At 41.6% G+C, this 10281-nt stretch overlaps 1 long non-coding RNA gene across 1 annotated transcript; it reads left to right on the top strand.

The window, feature by feature from the left end:
- Positions 1-1073: 1073 nt before the first annotated feature.
- LOC109204573 (uncharacterized) lies at positions 1074-10009 on the top strand. The gene is made up of 4 exons (XR_003213150.1): positions 1074-1129; positions 1209-1269; positions 8922-8968; positions 9334-10009. It is a non-coding gene; the product is annotated as an uncharacterized LOC109204573 (long non-coding RNA).
- Positions 10010-10281: the final 272 nt, after the last annotated feature.

The following is a 10281-nucleotide window of genomic DNA, read 5'->3' as shown; positions in this document are numbered from 1 at the left end:
GATCAAAGTACCAGATCTTCATTATCCTTCGAAGGCAGTGCTGATGGAAGATGTCCACCTTCCTGGTTATTCTGGCTGACACTTTCCACGTATCAGAGGCGTAGATTGCCATTTGGATGATGACTGAGGCGCACAGATGAAGCTTGATGTTGATTGAGATTGACCAGCTATTTTGCATTTGTTGGAATACCACCGAGGCTTTGCCAGTGCGGCTCTTCACATCGGCGTCTGCATCTCTGCCCCAAATGATGACGCTGCTGAGGTAATGCGAACCTCTCAACCACCTCGAGTTCTTGCCCACCAGTCTTGATCTTAGGCATACCGGCCTGGTCGCCGATGTGCATGGTTTTTGATTTCTTAGCACTGATGGGAAGTCTGACTTTTCCCGCTTCTCTGGCCGTTTTCGCCCAGTAGGGCTATATCATCCGCAAAATCAAGGTTGGTGAGTCGACTGTTCCTGTCCAATTTGATGCCTGCATCTGACCTGACCAGGGCTTTCTTCATGATGAAGTTGCGTGCCATTAGATCACAGGTGTCCAACTCCAGGCCTCGAGGGCCGGTGTCCTGCAGGTTTTAGATGTGTCCTTGATCCACCACAGCTGATTTAAATGGCTAAATTACCTCCTCAACATGTCTTGAAGTTCTCCAGAAGCCTGGAAATGAACTAATCATATGATTCAGGTGTGTTGAAACAGGGTGATATCTAAAACACCCCTCCATTAGATACAGGAAGGATGAGACTTGCCTGACACCAGTCTCGATGGCGAAGAGATCAGTGTGGCCCGTGTCGGTCTTGATGCAGCAGTTGGGGTGGCGGTACAGTGACTTGAAGACTGAGATGAATTTTCGTGGGACACCGTACAGGCGGAGGATGCTCCAAAGCGAAGACAACATCAACCCATAAAAATACATTTCATAATTATCAGATAGCGAGGAGTCAGAAGCAGACCGCACAAGACCAAAACCAAGTTCTCAGAATCTTTATCGTTTTCTTTTAATCTTCTTTTACAAGGCAGAGGAGAACTGTTTCTGAATTGATTCTGGTCCTTTTTTCATAACTCTTTATGGACGTACAGGTGGAGGGGGCGGGCAAAGATTCCCAAAGATGAAGGTGGTGAAGAGTAGACAGGTAAGTTTTAGGTTAATTCTTACTTTTCCAGGAAACCAGCAGAGTTTTCTCGAATCACAGTTTTTTTTTCATGCTCCAGCAAAGTCACACACCAGAAGACAGCTGGACGAGAACAAGGTCAGGCAACCGAAGGCTTAAAGGTAAGATAATCACTGGAGTTGAGTCTGATTACTGCCACGAGGGCAAAAATAGTCTAGCAAGAAGTGAAAGTATCAGCTAGCCTTTTATTTTCAAAAGGTGATGAGTTAATGGAAAACAGGTGTGCACACTGGCTCAGTGGCAGGAATGCCCCACTCAGGGGCGAGGTCAGGCACCAAGGCCTACCCAACTCCGCCTGAGAGCAGAGAGAGAGGGGAAGCAAGAGAGCCAGCCTTATAGAAACATGGCAGCCTGTAAATGTTAAGACACTGAGAGAAAATGTTCAGGCTGAAGCTGAATGCATAATTGGCTGTTAACATATTCTAAAAGCAAACTTTTCTGTACCAAAAGCAAAACAGAGGACACAAAAAAAGTTGTAAACATCTCATACAACAGCGATCATTTCCAAGTTTTCATTTTAAAAAAATGTCAGTTTGCTTTATTCGCTTATACAACAATTTCTTTATGTTTTCTGCAAAATTAAAACATATAACTTGGACTGGAGACCTGCAGGGAGTTCCAGACTAAGGAAACAGAGGAGGCAATGAGCCTTAACTTCCAACCCTATTACACAGGAGTCTTTGCTACCGCGCACCACAGCCACTGGCTGTTGCAGAGCTCACCCAAATGGAAAATGAGACTTGAGAAATTTGCCCTATTTTCCTTCTTCCTCCCTCGATACAGTGGAAGTAATTAATATGGAAAGAAAATAAACGTAATGAGATAAAATTTCAGAATCCCACAGAGACCATTTCATGATCTGTGCAAAGGAGATGTAATGATTTGTGGTCTGTGATGTGAACGAAAGGAACAGAAGAAAGCGTCTAGCAATAGATGTTTTCAATAAATGTGTTTGTGTCACTGTGATCACTGTGGACGTCCACATCTGTTACAGTTGTTCCTTCAGCATCTGTTACATTTCTGTCTTCTCACTCAGCTTTTTCTGCTGTTGCTGTCAGCTTGGATTTCTAATTCATGATCGTCCTGTACACTACTGTCGCCACATGGTTGCGCCTGCTCGCTGTCCCACCTTGTATTTGGACTTTCCCAAGAGCACATTCACACAGCTTGACTCCCGTCTGCTGTGGTACACTCCCCCCTTTATGAACCTGTCCTTGTGCTGCCATGATGAAAGCCTCTGATCTATCCGGCCAGTCTTCTCTAGCCACTGGTAGGCTTTTTTAATCTCAGCCGCTTTCTCGAGCTGTCATTGGTAGATATTTCCAAGATATTGTCTCTTCTTCCTCATCATCTCTTCTTCTGTCTGAGGCACCCTTGAAGCGGTTCGTCCTGGGAGACCATCTTCCTGATGTACTCATGGAAGCTCCCTGTTTCATCCATGGACAGTGACTGTGACACTCACTAATAACGCTCTCATTTTGTTATGCATACAGTGCCAAGCTGCTGGAATTTGGATGTGAGCCTTATATTCCATATATTCCATAACATCACTGGCTTCTATCTCATGGGTATCTCATGACTAGTAGGGCATGCATGTACATGACTGGGGTCCTATAGCAGATTTGAATATGGATTGATCTGTGCATCAAGCGCTTTTCTTTTTCCCCAGTGCAACGTTTCAAAGTTCTTCCTCTCCCTCAGACTATTTTTAATTCTGCTAGATTTCTTTCTGCTTCAGGACCCATCCTGCTAAATGTTGATCATTTCTGTCACTGTGACTAACAGTCCTGCTTCCTGATCATGGCTCACCTGGACTGATGCTCCTCAACTGAACATCCTTCTGTAACACATGATCCATATGACTTTCCTGCGGTGTACAACAGCCACTTATCTTCTCTGTCATGACAGGATGAATTGGATTCCACCCAAAAGAAACAATTCAACAGTACAAATAAAACAGTATGACTTCCACTATGGTATACAACTCAAACATTATTGATGGAATACTCATCCATATCATCTCAGACCTGCACGATAAGGCCACAACACATCAGCTTTGAAATGGCCAAGCTTCCCTGTTTGCCCTTTTCTTTACAAATCTAGATAATAGAAAACCTCAAAACAAAACAAAATCTTCATCAGATAAAAGGTTTTGCTTTTGAGACTTCATTTCAGCCAGCGCTGTCTCTATCCTGCTTTCCATGTTCAGGACCAAAACTCACAAATGCTCAAGGGTGATACAGAAATAGCATCTGGACTACAAGCAGACAACAAATGGACATTTGTAAGCTTCTAGTACCAAACGTCTTGTTCCTCGTTCTGCACATTAATATGGAGATATCTAATTGTTGAAATGAAAGGCCTGCTGATATGTACAAATTTAAAAAAAAACAAGGTCATACTACTCGTTCAGTAATCCACAGAAACCAAAAACCCATTAGCAGTGCTCCTTCCTGTCTCTAGCGAACAAAGGGGTGAAAATATTGTGCCCGTAGGCTGGGAAAGCTTTCATAATATTGCATGTGCTCGTGTGTGTTCCACATGTACTGTGTTCGGCTCTTTTCCATCAGTCATAATTCAGTGACTGCATACAGCGATGATGTATAGAAATTAAACCTAATTTGTGACACTGTGTAACGATTTTCTTGTCTCCACAATATTTTTTTACGGTACAAATTCAGCAAATATATGTACATGTACAAAAAACAGGGCTGATGAAGATCATGCTGCAGCAGCTCATTTATTATAGGCACACGAACGGTTTTAGCAACAAACCAACACTAAGCTTAGAAAGTGTGTGTGGATGGATTTCATGCACTTGCACAACAAATGACTGACCAAGAGCAAGCATAATTAAGCAGTGTATTTGAGGTTTAATTAGCTTTCTCATGGGTGTAGTGCTTTGTGCCCCATTGGCAAGTTCCACAGGAAACAAAGCAAACATACCCAGTCATAAATAAAGTCTGCACTGCAGAAGCTCCATCTTTTTTCTCCGCATTGTTTTACAGGATTTTGATGTCTTGTGTACTTGCGCATGCATCCTTACAGTTTTTGTGTGTTATGGAGCCAGTGGACTTTATCTTGGAGCATCTGACTGCCATATACTGATCAGTGTATACAATGAATAAAAGAAAAAGTAAACTGGGAACATTGTAGTATAATCAGGGTCTGTAATCAAGACTCTTGAATCGTGAAAAATGTGAAACCACTCACAAAGACATTAAAAATGTCTGCAATAAGACATCAGTTCACCTGGGTGGCAAAACCTGATACAAAGATGCTTCTGCATGAAGTGAGATCCTTGTGAAAACTTCATCTACCTAACAAACAGACAGAGATAAGATAGAAGATGAGACGGAGTGAAGGGAAATAACCTGTCTTGAGTTTCTTCTGAGAAGCTAAACTGAGGACAGGCAGGCACGCAGCACAGTGCATGCTTCCATGTGTACAGTAAAAAGAAAGAAACTAATGTCATCTTTCCACAAAGCTCTTTATTCTTTGTCTTCTCTGTTATACTCATCGTATTATCATGTAATCATTGTACAGTGTATTTCACACACATGTTTATCCTCTGTGACAAATTTCATTTTTTAAAAATACTGTTCATTTCCTTTTCTTGCTCCTCCTCTCGTCCCTTCTCCCCCCATCGTCTCTCCCTCTTCTCCCTCTTTCTGCAAAGTAGGTCACCATCACATTGACTCCACTTCCAATCTATCATTTGTGGAGTAGCATGTAATTGCTCTTTAATCTTGACACCACTCGTGCAGCAAGTTGAGTTGTAGCTGTGTGTGAGTTTCACAGTGTGTGTGTGTGTGTGTGTGTTGTATGCAAAGACATCTGACGTAGGGTCCACTAATGAAAGGTTAATCCCTCTCAAATATCCAAGCCTTGCACTCTCGTCTGATGGGTAAGATCCGATCATCTGGGTGGCGAGGGCCAGCCGGTGAACAGGCTGTGAAAAGGGCAGCGAGCGCAGGGTAAGACAGGATCAGGAGAGAGGACGTTATCATTAAAGAGCATCAGTGAAGGGTTTTAGCGGCACACAGAGTGACTCTCTATGCCACACTACGCCAAGACAGTGAAGCTAAGAGGATCGACTTACATCAGATGTCTGGGTTCAGATACGATTACTGCTGTGAATGTTCATGCTTTGTGAGGAGAGAGGAATGAACTTTGCTGAAAAGCTCGTGCCTGAAATAAAACCTATTTTTTAATACGCCGGAGAACCTGCAAAGGATTACTGAGAGATCTCAGTCGACATTATCTTTCAGTGTGAGGACAATAATATCAATGTGCCCTCATAAGAATGACACCATCTGACAAAACAGGCATTTGGATTATGAACATTTGCGCCACACTTAACAATTTGTGTTCTTTATTTTTTATTTATTCCTAATTTATTTAATTCTAATTCTGAGGTGTAAACCATTCATACACATGGTTTACTCAGATTTGTGCACACGCACTGTTTGGGATGATGCCCAGTGTGTCCTTTGGCGTGAGTGTTTTGACCCAGCGGCTGCCACAGTACTGGACACAGGACAGCTAATGGCCACTTCACAGCTGTCTCCAAAAGTGAGTCACTCTTCATAGATGCCCATAATAAAATGCTCAACTCTATGGGGTTAAACGAATGTGTGCAGCTTGGTAAAAGAATAGGTTTGACTTCTGTGGATGGTTTCCCACATCATAACAGCTGTATATGTATATCATTGTATATGTTGTCCATAATGGACGTTAGACTGGCTAACATCCTCCTCCTCCTCTATGGGATCTGGAGTACCAGCCAGGACAGAACCAGGCTTCGCCAGTCTATAAAGTCATTTGCGGTCTCTGCTCATGTTGCCACCTCCCCGGCAGACAACTGCATAAAAGACTGTGGAAGCTATCATTGTGTCATAAAAGATCCTTAGCAATGTCGTGCACACCCCAGAAGACCTCAACCCGTCCAGCAGATGACTGGGCTGACTTTGACCCTACTTGTACAGAGCTTGAGTGTTTTCTGTTCCAGTTTATTGTTAAGAAGAAGACTCAGGATTCTGTATCTGTCCATCAGCTCGATGTCCAGACCGTGTTCACCTGTGCAATTGGGCAAGTCAACCAACATCAACTGATGCAGGTGGTTGCGTTTACAGCAGATGACAAAGTCAGTGATGATCTTGTCATCCCAGCTCTGATGCTTGACAAGCTCTCCTAGGCGATGCGCTTGCTTCCACCTGCAGGTGGATCACTGACTTCCTGTCTGACAGGAAGTAGCATGTGAGACTGGCTATGCATGTCTCAGACTTTCAGTGCATCAGCATCAGTTCCCCTCAGGGCTCTGTATTTTATCCCCTGCTCTTCTCCCTTTACACCAACTGCTGCACTTCCAGACACCAGTCCGTCAAACTCCATAACTTTGCAGATGACAACACACTGACCAGGCTCATCTCGGGTGGAGATGAATTTGGCTTTGTGATGGACGTTGACAACCTGGTGACCAGGTGCACTGTCCCAACAGCACTGTGACAAAACAGTGTTAGTGGACTTCAGGTTAATACCTGCCGCACCAGTTCCCATCTTGCTGCATGCCTGCCTAGTGGAGCCATCAAATATTAGTGTTGAATGCTAAAAGTGTGACGCTTAAGGATAAAGATCATATGTGACAAGTTGGGAGGAAGATCATGTCTATCTAACCACAACTGTGACATCACAGCATCCAGGCCAAAGGACACCTTGGCTGTCTCTCTGAGACACAAGCAGCTTTTATAAAACAGAATCTTTTGAGCCTGTTCTCTGAATTTGTAATGTTTTCCCCCAAATTCCTGAATGCACAGTAGGAAGAAAAATCCAATGATAGTCAAACATCTTTTAAATAAGACCTTAAATTGTCTTGAAACACAGCAGATTCAGAAATGTGATCAAATCACTGTCAGGTGTCAGGTCTAAAGGGCCTCAGGGAATTACTATCAAAACATTATTCCTTATTACATTCACACAGGACCATTTTAATAAACGTTGCTCTTAGCCATCCTTGGTTTTGGCTGCTTCTTCAGAGTAAGCACCTCTCCCACTGAGGCCTCTAAAACTGCCTCTGCAGCTTTTAGGTATATTGTAAGCAGCACTGAATAAATGGCTGTTGGGCCTTAAACTCATCTCACTGTGTGACACTGACAAGAAGCTTGTTTCAAAGCCAAATACTCCTAAAGGAAATAAACTTCCACAGAGTTCACAAGTAAAGCTGCTGCTGATTTATCCTCAACAGGAATGCTGCGATAAGAGTGGGAGCGAGGTCGAATATTTAATAACTGTGCCACATTTAATTGGCTGGCTGTGTTCAAAGTGGAACTGACAGTATGAATGTCAGAGATAAAAGTGATGAGAAATGGACAGTACTGGTCAGCCACTAGAGACTGAGCAAACACAAACACACTCTCAAATAAATTAATGTGAAAGGTGATGCAGAGTGCAGAAGATTTGGCTTTCGGAGAACATCAAATGGATTTACGAATTAAGCCTCTATATTCAAATTAGAAGCAAATGAGACCACATCGACACAATTAGGTTCCTCATCACAGAGTGAAACTCCACAAGTGTGACCTGCATTTTATTTTTGGAAATGTTTTTCTTTGATTCACATCAGTATGAAGGAGATTCTTGCGATAAATGTGACACAAACTCTCCGAAAGTTAGTTTGAATTCATTTCCCACAGTTTTTAAAAATTTGAATCATTTAGATATAAGAACATAGATAGCAGCAGATACTTGTCAGGAATAAAAGCTTTTCATTAAGGTTACAAGGAAACAGAAAATGTTGCAGGTTGCTGCTGTGTTGCTCACATAATATGCAACGAGGCAGAAACAAGACTACAAGAAAAGCAAAATATTTGCTCAAATAATTAAAAGGTACTTGGAAAAAAAGCTACTAAGCTAAATGACTTACAGTCCTACACGCTCTCACTAGTTGCCAATTAGCAGCAAGTTGAAGCTAAATAAATAAATGAGTAATTTTAGCTGCACTTAATTAAAATAGTGTTAAATTATTTTCACGGACTGACATGAGAGATTAATGTGTGTTAGTTCTTTGAAGCACCAAATGAATTAGCATAATTATAACCTGGATCTTGATCAGTAGATGCATTTGAAAAGATGAAAAACATGGAAAATTAAAGCAGTAATTAAAAGGAGGCTACTAGCAGCTCATTAGCTTAGCTTGACATGCAAACAAATTAAAAAGAGAAATAAAGGAACAAAAACTTTCGAAACAACACCGCATACAGTTACTAACTTTGTGCAATTTTTAGGCAGGACATCTCACCACATATTCAAACATATTCATACATATCTGTAAATCCTCTCACCACACAAGGAGGAGGTATGCAAGAAATTCTGCATAGAAAAGCATAAAGTCAAGCATGAATCTTCTGCAGCACCCGCAGAGCTTTGATGGGCCTTTGAGGAAAAGAATACAATTCCCCAGAAACAACTTCCTGTTGTTGCAGTTAATGGCATATTTCATGCTAGTTGAAGCTGACAACGTGATTACATATATTTCAAAATAGGACGAACAGTAAAGGGTCTGTGTCCGAATTATAGTGTTTTTGCTGTTTGATGCGCTTTTATGTGATTTCTACAAACATTAGTGGAAGGAAACAGCAGTCTGGGCCATGCTGAATGCTAATGGTATGTTTGCCAAGTAATATGGTCTGCTGTATGGTACTGTCTCTCCAGTTCTCCTGACTAAGAGCCAGGTCTGTGTGTCTGTGTGTTGCAGATTGCATCTATCCAGTTACCAGATCAAAAACATCCAGGAACCAGTGGGTAACGCTGTGGTGGTTACTGCCATCTTTTATATACAGTTTATGGTGAAAATAGAACATCACAGGAAAATATTGTGGTGACGCTGTGGAGCAGTGAGAAGTTTCTGGTCTAGAGGCACAGCTTACATATTCTTGTCATTTTCCACAACGATGTTATGTTTATTTCTCCGTTCGTGATGACTTTCCCACTTTTGCCATTTACCACGACAAAGCCAGGCACTTCAAAAAAGGCACATTTGTTCTTTTGTTTTTTTCAGTCTGCCCATTAGGCAGATAATTAGCTCTAATTTAGAAACATTACAGCATTACAGGCAAATGGAATTCAATAACTGTAATGCTTTTCTTTCTAAATATTTTTTTTTCCAGGGGCTTTTCACCTTAATTAGAGAGCACACTGTAGAGAAGACACAGCAAAGGGCCTCAGGTCAGAGCTGAACCCGGCTGCTGCATTCAGCCTCGAGGCATGTAGTCACCGGTGCAACCTGCATGCTACATCAGCACCCAGTGCTTTACTATATTATTTCATAAGGTATTAAACCAAAAATTGCGCTGCATCTATCATGTTAAAATCTAGCTTCAAGATATAGACTCGAATCTTATAACTTGAATTTGTACAGTTGTACAAATAACTCTCAACAACCTGAGGTGACAGCGAGTGGCCAACGCAGACTACCGTCCACAGTGTTTTATCTGTTGTGTGAAAAATCAGATGTGTCACGCCTCATTACGCCGCCTAGTCAAATGCAACTGACCCGCATGGTGTTTAAGAGAGAAAAAGAAGAAGCCTCCTCAGAGAAGTGGGAGGAAGAATCAAGATAAAGCCATGATGGGAAGTGATTATGCTGAAGACGGCTCACTGCCGCATTGTTTACCCTCTTCAATTAGATTACGTCTCTTGCTTCGTTCAGCTCTCGGTTTATATGTGTGAAATTGATTGATTGTAGGTGGGAGGATGGAGGTAATGATGCCTGGAGACGGATGAAGTGTTAAAAAAGCAAAAAACCTTTATTTTTCTCTTCTTACAAATAATATATCATGAATGTTGTCGGGGTGGATAAGATCCTTTTTGTGCCATTTTTCTTCCTTTTTATTTATTTATTTATTTTTGAAAAGATCTGGACATTTATTCCAAATAACACAGAAAAATCTTACAGATCCAGTGAATATTATTTGCCACTGATAAGATTATTTGAATTCTACAAGTCTCCTTTTAATTTAGAGGTTTATTTTTGGATTTTGTAGTTACATTTAAATGACCTTTTTGGTTATATATTTAAACTGAAAACACGAAGGTTCCCCAAAAATCTGCTCTCA

The sequence above is a fragment of the Oreochromis niloticus genome, linkage group LG12 (genome assembly GCF_001858045.2).
Source record: "Oreochromis niloticus isolate F11D_XX linkage group LG12, O_niloticus_UMD_NMBU, whole genome shotgun sequence".
Classification (NCBI taxonomy): Eukaryota; Metazoa; Chordata; class Actinopteri; order Cichliformes; family Cichlidae; genus Oreochromis; species Oreochromis niloticus.
The sequence above is the reverse complement of the archived record's forward strand: the minus strand, read 5'-3'. Positions and strand labels throughout refer to the sequence as shown.